The following is a 12366-nucleotide window of genomic DNA, read 5'->3' on the forward strand; positions in this document are numbered from 1 at the left end:
GTCCTTGAATCCTGTGAAGGGAGTCCACAGGAGTCATGCAAATATTCATCATAAGCTGAGCTGTGTAAGAAAATGGATGGTTTCGTTTCAAATTCAGCTAGACTCAGTTTAGCCTCTGGTCTATTCACAGGGTAAGTCCTCTGTCTTAGCGCTTTCCTTTGGTGAAACAGGAAGGCCCTATTACTTAGCTGAGAGGATACAGCCCACAGCCTTTAGGGATATTACTGCTACATTAACTATTTTTAACAAGTCTAGGTAAGGTATTCACTCTTTGAAATCACTATAGTAAGTTATCAATCATTACAAACAAGAGGGCTACTATAAACAAAGTCAAAAACATCAAAGAATGTGGCCTAATATTATATATGACATACCTTTTAAAAATAGGTCCAGGTGTCCTGGTTACTAGACAAGCTTATTTTTATCTTCTAGCCTTGCCCAGAACTGAGCTGCTTGTTGAGTGGTGAGAGGCAGGTGGGTATGCGGAGAAGTCACAAGTTGCATCTCCAAATGCCTGTCTCTGTAGTGCTGGTCTCTTCCAGGCCCAGCTCCATAAACAACTCTAGCCTGGCCAAGTCTAGATGGAAACAGACTCAGGCTAGTTCCATCTAGCCTTATACAGACACTGCTGCTTCAGCCTCCTCTAACTGAAGCCTCAGGTTTCATAGAATGATTTCCAGATAGCCTTTTCCTGTAAACAAGTGCAAATTTTGCTTTCCTAGGGTGAGCTCTGCCTGCAAATGGAGCAACCTAAATATCCTTTACAAAGGCATGGCAGCATCTGTGCCTCTAAGCCCATCAAGTCCTTCCTTCCTGTCATATACCTCTGAGCCGTAGTGAGTTTGTGGATTCTGCCATGAACTCTCTAGATCTCAGGTAATCCACTGTGAAGTATGTGTTGTAAAATGGATTGTTATGGAATAAAACACAGTTTCCAAATATACCCAAGTAAAATATCCTCTAGCCATAAAAATCATTTTGGAAGACACTGGCCTGGTGCAGACAAGGATAGGAGGGGCCCCAGGAGGCAGGAAGAGGAGCTCCCTGAGCTATGTAGGAAGATCCTGACTCCCCAGTCCTTCTTTTGGACATGGTACCTTATGTTTCTGCACACTAGTTACCATCCATACCAATGGAGGGATGATGCTTTATAGGGTATTGCAAGCAAAAGAAAACAGGTCCTGGGTCTTGCCCTGAGGAGGAAATGATTGAAGAAGGGAAAGCAGAAAGGGATAATGAGATGCTTGTGAGCACCAAGCCTTCATTTCTGTTTGGTATAAGGTCTAAGATACTCAATCTACAGTCTTTGTTTTCTGCAGGTACTGAGGAAAAAAAAAAGGGAAAGAGGTGGCACCACAGTGGTGTTCTGGGAAGGACATATAGGTACAAGTGGAATTCTTCATGCAAATTCACTTCCTCCTAAGTGTGCATGTAGCACACTGTTATGCATTGCACACACTTCATAGTAACAGCAGCATCAGAAGGGGGAGTCTAGGCAGAAGTGGATATCTGTGAACCATACAGAGTCAAGCCAAGGTATGAAGAGCATGAAAATGCTGCGAGCTTTTTGAGCAGGGGAAATTTGTTTTGAAGCTTTCCTACTTGAAAATCAGTATCATCAGTACTGCTAATGTTACAGTATCATGAGGCTGAGGCTGTGTGTCTTATTTAAAAACCCTCCTGCCTTTATTCTGAGCAGCTGTTACTCAAGGCTTTAGTAAAAAAGACCACACTTCACGCCTTTTGAAAGGACAGGGGATGGAGAAGAGATAGCCTGTAATCTGGATGCATTGGGGAAAGGACATATATAAATTCACACAATCCTTTGGGGGTACCTGTTTCAAAACAGTCATATGACTAAGTCCATTACATACCCAGGTTATTATTATACCTATCCTAAGCAGACTCATATCCATCTAAGCCCATCTGCTTAGGATGGCATTGTATGTAACTTACTACACACAAAGACTGAAATGCATGCTGGCAATCTTAACAAGAGTAGTCACTGCACACCAACTGGGCCTCAAGTCGGTCTGGCACGAAGGAAGCCCAGGTCATGTGGACTGGCCCTTGGGGTTGCTTCATACACTACATAGTTTCTGCACAACTTGTGTATTTGTGGCAAAAAAAATTAAAACCTGCTCTTCAAGCATATGTGTATGGTTCCCTTATACAAGACTACTTTCATGAAAGAAAAATGTAATTATAAAGTGGCCATAAGTAACCAATAAGCAATCATTTTTTAGGGTTGTACCACAGCAGTTTGTTACTCCACCAACTACGCAATTTGCCATGTCTTATATGTTAAAACAGTCTCCAAGTCTCACAGAGGAACTCCAGAAGAAGAGGAATGTGGACAGATCTAAAATTATGCTCAGTCTTCCAGCTGATAACAACAACATATTACAGTGGAGAGGGAGAGAGAGGGAGTTCCAATAAACTAACCATATGAAACCATGTTTAAACAAAACAAAATTACAAGAAAACTATAAGTTTTCAAGCAATATATTCAAATGCCTAAGTAAGAACATTCACACTTCCTAAAGATTAGCAATGATGGGCAGATGCTAATGCCAGTGAGAAAGTGGTTCCACAGAGTGGGAGCTACAGAGGGAAACACTCTGTTCTGAGTAACTTCTAATTGCACCCTGTTTTAACTGCTTGCCTCCCTTCTCTTAAGCTTCTTACACAGTGAAACTGGTTTTAGTGGCTTCATGGTTAGCAGGCCACACAGAGAAAGGATCAGGCTATAGATGCCCTCCAAGCACCTTGGGCATTTGTCTGTTCTGATTCTCTCCAGCTCTAAGCATCCTCTGTGAATGACCAAGAAAAAAATCCACCAAATTCTAGTTTAAATTTAACATTAACTGTGCTTGGTCATATTAATATTTCATGCAGCTTCTTCCACTTTTTCTTAACCTCTAATTGGTTTTTTTTCTGCTTTAGATGATAGATTTTTTTTTCCATTATGGATCCTTATACCACCACACTAAGAGCTAGGAATTCCCCACCTATAATCTCAGATTAGCTGACGAGTCCTTCATCCAAGAAGCAAAAGAAAAAGAAAAGAATCACAGGTCTAGTCTACTGACCAAATGACAGCAGTCAAAAGAAGAGCGACATATGACACATCTTGATGGGTTTTCCAGTTATAGATACACACTGAGATCTTGTAGATCACTAATGCTGGCCTCATTGACAGGGTGTCAAAAACTGCATTTGGAACTGTAATGTTTAAGTTACACGTTTTGATGTTGATGTCTAAACTATTCTAAATTGACTTTGGACTTGTCAAATTTTCTTGGGGATTTTAGTGCCATCTAATTCATCCTGTGTGTACATGAAACAAGAAGAAAGTTGGTCTGGAGATACCTTATTGTTGTAAAATAATTCATTGTTTAATTAAAGGGTTATTAGTATGTCATATAGGGCTGCGGTGGCTTAGAGGTTAAACTGCTGAGCTGCAGACCAGAAGGTCTGTAGTTTGGCAGTTCGAGACCCGAGTGCTGCGTGATGGAGTGAACTCCTGTCTCTGGCCTAGCAGTTTGAAAGCAAAAAATTGCAAGTAGATAAATAGGTACCACTTTGATGGGTACCACTATGGCTTGCCCAAGGTCATCCAGCAGCTGCAAGTTGAGGAGTGGGGAATCAAACCCAGTATCCCATATTAGAGTCCGTGCACTTAACCACTACACCAAACTGGCTCCGGTTTTCCCAGATTAGAGTCCACACACTTAACTACTACATCAAACTGGCACCAAACTTTGACTTGACTACAAATACATCTTGCTAAGGAAACCTTTATTATACTACTGCCATCTTGTCCTGTGATTATACATGACAAAACTGCCTATGGTTTTCTCTCCAAAATGAGGAAGGACTGAATTTGTGATATCTAAAACAGTGCTCTCTCATTTACCCTAAGCACACTTACTTGCAAAGAAGCACCACCGAAATCAATCAGACAGGATACTCAAGATTCAGATACCAGCTAAACACTGGTTCACTCAGAACAGAAGATGTAACTATATGACATGTACAGACATTTATGTTTCTTGTACATATTATACATGTGCTTGCTGTACTATATGCTATAACAGCTAAAACTGTTAACACCAGTGTTAGAAGGACTTACCTGTACCAGTTTAACTTTACTTTGTTCTCTTTGGCTATGTACTTTTATAAAGTGTCCTTGTTGTGAAACTTTCATTCTGCAAGGGGAGAATCCTTGTAAACCTCTCTGTAGACAATGAAAGCTCAAAGCAATTTGGGAAAGACTGTGAATGGTATAAAAGAAGTAATATTTTGCAAGCTGAGTCTGTTTTTCCAATAAAGTTGTGTGAAAGTCATTTTCTCCATTGTAAGAAAGTATGTAACAAGACCACCCAAATATTAATTCAAAAGATGGTTATGCTAACAGTGGTGCAAGAGTAATCTCTGTGCTCCAGTGACATCAATATTACTTGTTCTAGGTCTGGACTTGCCATTATACTAACCTGCGGATATTACATGGGTTCCCAGAAAATCAGTGCACTCCTAATGTGGTTTAATCATTTGGAAGCTGTATGTATGAAGAATCTTTCCACCAGAGCAGCCAAGTCTGTAGCAGACCTGCATTACACTAAAAATTAAGAACAAAGTTTGAGTCGAGTGGCACTAGGGACTTTTCCGCATTCTCATTTTAAAGGTAAAGGTAAAGGTTCCCTTGCTCGAAAGCCAGTCGAATCCAACTCTAGGGTTGCAGTGCTCATCTCCGTTTCCAAGCCGAAGAGCCAGCGCTGTCCGAAGACGTTTCCGTGGTCATGTGGCCAGCATGACTAAACACCAAGGCGCACAGAATGCTGTTACCTTCCCACCAAAGTGGTACCTATTTATCTACTTGCAATTTCTTGCTTTCGAACTGCTAGGTTGGCAGGAGCTGGAACTAGATGCGACACACTCGGGTCTTGAACTGCGGAACTACTGACCTTCCACAGCCTGCAGTTCAGCGTCTTAACCACTTGAGCCACCTCAGCTCAATTTACTTCTTGGTAAATTCCAGTTCCTTCGGGATTTTCCCTCCAGTTCTGCATGCATTTTGCTCCTTCTAGTGGTCGATTGCAGCATATCTCCCTGCAGATTTAAATTACAGGTTTTTATGCTGGAAGCTGTGTGATATCTAATTGACCACTAGAGGGAGCAAAACATGTGCAGAACAGGAAAAAAGCCCCGAATAAAACCCAGCAGTTTAATCAGGAAATAAAATGCAGAAAAGCCCCAGGTGTCCACTGGACTCGCCTTTGTTATACTGCTTCAGACCAACACGGCTACCCACCTGAATCTATTAAAAATTAATTATCATGGAATGAACTTCCACAGGAAATAACCTGATTTATTGCCTGCATCAATCATTTGTTGAAGCAGAAAAACTCATGCTGCAATCAATACACCAGTCAACCTCGGAGGTAGTACGGCCCATTGTCTCTTGGGGGTACATTGCCATGAAAATAACCAAGAATAGGATGGATTTGTACAATCTAGAAATATCTGTATTTTTCCCTGGTCATGCAACAAAAAGATAATGTTGACCATATTCCCAATTTTATAGTGGAAGTATTCCAAAAAAGATGTTAGGTAAGAGATAAAAACGTTTTATAGGACACAGATGGAAGACTGAGGTGTGGGAAAAATATATGTGGGGAATATCCTTGGTTAGTGACTTGGTTCTGAAAATCTAGTTTTATTACAATAAACCTGAGAATTACAAGTCCCAGGCCTTAATGGAAAACATACAAAGAGCTCCCCACCCTCCTTAATTTAGTAAAATACTGCAGCTAAGCAAATACTAAATGTCTTACAACTTGTGAAATCCCACTCAGTTTGTGTGCACCTAGAGTTTTCCAATAGATGCAAATGGTAACCCATTGTAAATTAGAGCTTTTGGCGTGACTTTAGACTAATCACTTTCTCTTGGGCAAGTTTACCACACAATGCTGTTGTGAAGATAACACAAAGGATTCTCATTTTTTTGCTCCTTGAAGGAAGTGGCATAAGAATGTGCCTCCCAGATAGAACTCCAAAGAAACTGAAAGGTCCATGGGAGGAAAGCAGAGGGGGAATAACTCCTTCCCTTTGTTACTACAAGAGCCAGTTTGGTGTAGTGGTTAGGAGTGCAGACTCTAATATGGGAGAGCTGGGTTTGATTTCCTGCTCCTTCACAGGCAGCTGTTGGTGTGACGTTGGGTCAGTTACATGTTCTTTCAGAGCTGTTCTCTCACAAGCAGTTCTCAAAAGAGCTCTCGCAACCCCACCTACCTCACAGGGTGTCTGATGTGCGGAGTGAAAGGAAAAGGAGATTGTAAACCACTCTGAGACTCCTTCAGGTAGTGAAGGGAGGGTATAAATCCAATTTCTTCTTGTTGTTGTTGTAATTTCTTTTACATGTTAAACCTAGGCCCCCTTTTTGTGGAAAAATCCAAGTGTTATAATGCTAGTTCTAGTAGTTCTATCATTACTTTTAATGTAAAGATGCATTTACACACACTTGTGCCATATAACATGCAGTAGAAATGCTTCTGAGGGAGCTACAGTGGCTCAAGTGGTTAAGACGCTGAACTGCAGGCTGTGGAAGGTCAGTAGTTCAGCAGTTCGAGACCCGGGTGCCGCATGATGGAGTGAGCTCCCATCTCTAGTTCTAGCTCCTGCCAACCTAGCAGTTCGAAAGCAAGAAATTGCAAGTAGATAAATAGGTACCAATTCGGTGGGAAGGTAACAGTGTTCCGTGCACCTTGGTGTTTAGTTATGCCGGCCACATGACCACGGAAACGTCTTCGGACAGCGCTGGCTCTTCAGCTTTGAAACGGAGATGAGCACCACAACCCTAGAGTTGGATTTGACTGGCTTTCGAGCAAGGGAACCTTTACCTTTACCTAGAAATGCTTCTATTCAGCCCTAATAGTCCATGTTAATCCAGAATATAGGCTGCCACGTGTGTGTGTATTATCTGTGCATATGTTTTCTGAGAATTTTCCTCACAAAAGTTGGAACTATCCATTAAAAACCATTTGGTGGTTTAACTTTTCCTTAGTCGCCCGCGCGGGGGGTGGGGTGGGGTGAAACGTTCCCTTGCCTCCCTGAGCCCCGGGGTGGTGGCCTTGGACTCGTAGGGGGAAATTCCACCTCTCGCGTGATGGCAAATTCCACCTCTCGCGTGTGATATCACGTGACACCGGAGGAGCGATCACACAGGGGGGAAATGCGGCTTTAAATGGGAGAGCTAACACCACTTTGGGACCTGGTAACAAAATTGTTAGATATGAGACTCGAGGTAGCAGGTGAACAGTGATAACAGCTTTATTGAACACGAAGTCAGAAGAACCAGAACGAGACAAACAATGGAGCAACAGGCTCCTTTTTAAACAGTCCGGGCTTGGCAAGCCACGCCCACATGTCAGATAAGATCCAATCAGAAACTGTACATAAAGACCAATCACTTTGCTTCCCTCCAGAACTTCCCTTGTTCTGATAGGTCGGTTTACAATATCTTTCTTAGACTCAAGCTCATACATTAATACATTCAGTTCTGTACATAACAAAAATACTCCGGGTTAAAGCGGTTTTGAGCCAGAAACCAACGGCTGGGGACGGGAAGCAGATGCTGACTGTGTGATTGTGCATATAAAAGCCATTTCTGAAGCGTGACAACACCAGATTTATTTATTTATTCAAATTTATAGCCCGCCCTCCCTGCAATGGGCTCAGGGCGGCTCACAAATAGGGCAACATTTGCCAATAGTTAAAACACAAATAGGGCAAAAAATGCCAATAGTTAATCAATAAAACAAGATAAAACCAACATTCATAAGAACATAAGAACATAAGAGATGCCAATGTTGGATCAGACCAAAGGCCCATCCAGTCCAACACTCTGTATCACACAGTGGCCAGAAATACCAGTGCCATCAGGAGGTCCACCAGTGGGGCCAGTACATTAGAAGCCCTCCCACTGTTGACCCCCCCCAAGCACCAAGAAGACAGAGCATCAAAACAGCATAAAGTGCTCCAGATGTTTTAAAAGATCTTCAATCGCAAGATGGTATCTTGGGGATGGTAGTCCCAATTCTATGGTATCCCGGGAATGTTAGACTCAATTCAATGGTATAGTTCCACGCGATATTATACTATCTTGTCACAGGGCCATCACAACCCCAATGTTATCTAATCAATTGGTGGTGGTAAAGCAACAACGATGATGCGACGATGGTAATACAGTAGTGATGGTATGGTGGTAGGGTAGTGTGGTGGTGGTGGCGGCTCCTACTCAAAAGCCTGGTGGAAGAGCTCCGTCTTACAGGCCCTGCGGATCAAACAGTGCATCTGAATGCACCCTCAGTGACTCTCTTTAAAGTACTTACATTAACTGAATAAGAGTGAATTTGCCTTCTGCTGATAAAAGAATCAGAGTTTAGTAGGATCCTGTGAAATATACTGGGTTCAGACGCGTAGAGTGATTAGCTCATGTTTATTGTGGTTTCAGCTCCAAACTAATACAAACTTGCAGGGTCAGAGCCCTGCTTATATTCATACCACACACCACACCCAACATACACCCAACTACCAACGACAGGTTATTTACAAGGTATTGTTAAGCAATTGGCTATTACTAGGATTCGGGTCAATCTATTGGTTCATTCTAGGATCCTAGCCTTCTATTGTTATGCGTTCTAAGCGCCACTATTTCGCATGTCCGTTGCAAAGCCCGTTCGCAAGTCCGGTTCCATCGCAATACATAACATCCTGAAAACACCTTCTCATCACTACATGACTATATTTGTATCATAAAGAGTTGACTGGTTCAGTGAGGCATTATATAACCCGGAAAGGGTACTTGAAAAGCAAAAACTTGTGGGAAGTCAAAGAATTTTCCACCCTGATAACATTTTCTAGCTCAGCATTTGTGTTGATTCTGTGATTAACCATTGCATCAAAGGTTTGGAGAAACCCAATCTTGTGTGTGGGTTTAACTTTCCAGGACTGGAGAGGAGACTATCAAACTTTAGGTAGGCCTTGGCCTAATCTCCTCATTCCCCTCTCCTCCTGTCTCCAACCAGTAATCTGAGAGCAACTCTCTAGAGAGGTCAAGAAATCCATCAAGAGTATGAGGAGATCTGCCATAGAATGCTGCAAGAGGGAGAACCAGTTCCTGGGCGGGAACTGCTGTTTATATTATTAAGTTTTTGAGGAGAAAGTCGGTTGGTTGGTTGATTGGAGCTTGCAAGAGACAGAGGCAGGTATGGCCCTGCTCCCGGGCCAGTGACGGTGGCCATGGAGGAGGGGGGAACACGTGTTTGTCCCACTTACCCCAGAATAATGAAGTAATGTACCTGCCCTGCATACCACCTAGATAGGGCATGAGTTTAGAGGAGGGAGAGAGATGAAACGTTTTTGTCAACATTATTTTATTTCTTCCATTTACTTCTGATGTGCCTGTATATATAGTTGTGAGTTTTAAACAAATCCTTTGATTGTTGAAGGAGTGAAGTCCCTCTGTACCACATAGTTCTCCCAGCCGCTTGGAAACACTAGGAGTGGGTCAGGGAAATCCCTAGGGAGGAAAAAAGTTAGTTGCCAACTATCCAGGGGAGACCCAAAGATTCCTGGAAAGCCCTGAGGCAGGCTTCTAGGGACGCCAGAGGGAGGTTAGGAGGCTGTCCCGCCTAACCAGAGCCCAAGACAGGGTGGCAGCAGTACCCTGAGGGAGTGACAGCCCCTTCAGGTGCAAGGTCAGGCAAAGGAGGGGCAGGCAGAGCAGGGCCTGCCAGCTGACACAGGCCCAGTCCGCCACAAACACTAATACTGAATTTTCTAAATCAACAAGTTTCTTCCAGGAAATGGATGTGAATGAGACCTGACAAGGCAAACACTTTAATGCTTGAATCAATATGTGTTAAGCCTTTATAACACAGGAACTTCACCAGGAAGCTCTGCCAAACAGGCAAATTGATACTTAGTGCTTTTCACCTGCGCTTGTATAAGGCAGAACAGCTTTCAAGCTATTGATGTATAGTACTTCTAGGTTAAGATTCAATAAGGCTAATGTCTGTTTAGCCTTTGAAAACTATGGGAATAGACTCAAAGTGTTTGGCTCTCACTATACTATTTTAAATAATTTAACAGCTGGGGACTGGTACAACACAGTTACAATAATAATAGTCCCCTGGGAAGTCTCCTGAAAACTGGAGAACACTTGGACATTTTCTGGGTATGAACAAAACGTCAAATTGTATTGGGGGGGGGGCTATCTCCACACCTGCAACTCTTGCTTGTTTTGATCCACTTTGAATATATAGCTCAATATTTATGTTATTGGTTTAATATATGTGTGGCTTAATCAATTAAAAACTGTTTAAAATGGTTTCACATATATATTGTTCTTTAATCCCCATTTAATTCTCCCTGCCTTTTCCTTCCTCCTTCTTCAATATGAGATTTTATAAAAGTTCTTCTCTTTAGCTCTCAATATTATCTTCATACACATTTAATTTTACTATCTTTATATATTAAATATAAACTGAAGATCATTTCAGAGGTGAGTGTGTGCACGTGTGGTTTTTTCATCTGAATTACTAGAATCACCTTGGAAGGGTTTGTTGCAGAAAGACTAACCAGTTTTTGATTCCCTCTCCACTTAATGGTTTAGCCAAGCAGTTGGGAATGCAGTTTACATGAAGACTGATAACAGCATGTATAGAGGCAGGATTGCCTTATGGCAGGGGTGGCCAAACTGCAGCTCAGGAGCCACATGCGGCTCTTTCACACATCCTGGCAGGGTGACTGGGGAAGCAAAGGGATCAGGGATACTTCCCCAGCCAATGTTCACCTCCCTGGGTAAGCCTGAGGTTGGGGGGAGCAGAGAAAGAAAGCAACATTAACTTCAAATGCATTCTCAAAGCCACCACTCCCCCCCCCCGGCTTTGTACACCATGAGCAAGTACACCATGAGAAGTGATTCCTTTATCCTTTTGTACACCACGAGAAGTGATTCCTTTATCATACCATGTTCAGGCACATTCAGCAGCATCTCTGCTATTTTGTCCGTTGTGTTCAGGCCACTTGAACTTTTGGGCTCTTATTTGTTTTTAACTGCCTTTCTAATAAATACATGTATTTTTGTATATATGTTTTAACTAGGCTTTTAATATTGGCCTTTATTAGACTTCTTTCTTACCCTTTGTGGTTCTTGATATTAAAAAGTGATTCAGGCTAAAAAGAACGACAAAGTGAATACAACAGACAAAAAGCCTTTAGCCCGACACAAAAGAAACACGGGACGTACTAAAACTAAGGACAAGCGATTGCCCATAGGGAATAGATGAATACCAATACGGAATAATGAAGAGTAGGCTTGCCCATAGGGGATAATGGAGTACATAATTGCCAATAAAGAATCCATAATAGCCAATAGAGAATCCATTCCTGCCCATAAGGAATAATGGAGAGGACGCTTGCCCATAGGGGATAAGGGCTCTTTAAAAACCTATGGCCGCCGCCATCGGCGGCAGCTGCAACAGCCGCGCGGGGGGTTTTTTTTTGAAATGTTCCCCCGCCTCCCTGAGCCCCGGGGTGGTGGCCTTGGACTCCTAGGGGCAAATTCCACAGCGGCTCAGGGAGGCGTGGGAACATTTCGCCCCCTCCGCAGCCGTTCCAGCTGCCGTGGCCATAACTTTTTAAAGAGACCTTAACAAGAGCTGGAGAAGCCGGAATGACCTCTTGTGTGTGATGTCTGAGCAGCATTGTGTCATGTGAGAGGTGGAATTTGCCCGTAGGAGTCCAAGGCCACCACCCCGGGGCTCAGGGGCATTGCCACTTGGACATCACACGCGAGAGGTGGGATTTGCCCCTAGGAGTCCAAGGCCACCACTGCGGGGCTCAGGGAGGTGGGGGAATGTTTCGCCCCCTCCCCCTCGCGGCTGTTGCAGCTGCTGGCAACTGCGGCGGCGGCCATAACTTTTTAAAGAGCCCCTAACAAGAGGTGGGAGCCAGAATGACCTCTAGCGTGTAATGTCCAAGCGGCAACGCCACCCCCCGCAGCCGTTGCAGCTGCCGCCGCCAATGTCAGCGCCCATAACTTTTTAAAGAGGCCCTAACACGAGCTGGAGAGCCGGAATGACCTCTTGCGTGTCATTTTCACACGCGAGAGGTGGAATTTGCTCCTAGGAGTCCAAGGCCACCACCCCGGGGCTCAGGGAGGCGAGGGAATGTTCCCCCCCCCCCCGGGGCTGTTTGAGTGGTTGTTCGTCCCTGGTGGCAGCCATAACTTTTTAAAGAGCCCCTAACAAGAGCTGGGAGACCCAGAATGACCTCTTGCGCGAGAGGTGGAATTTGCCC

This window comes from Gekko japonicus, unplaced genomic scaffold (assembly GCF_001447785.1).
Source record: "Gekko japonicus isolate JY-2015 unplaced genomic scaffold, Gekko_japonicus_V1.1 scaffold1440, whole genome shotgun sequence".
NCBI classification, from domain to species: Eukaryota; Metazoa; Chordata; class Lepidosauria; order Squamata; family Gekkonidae; genus Gekko; species Gekko japonicus.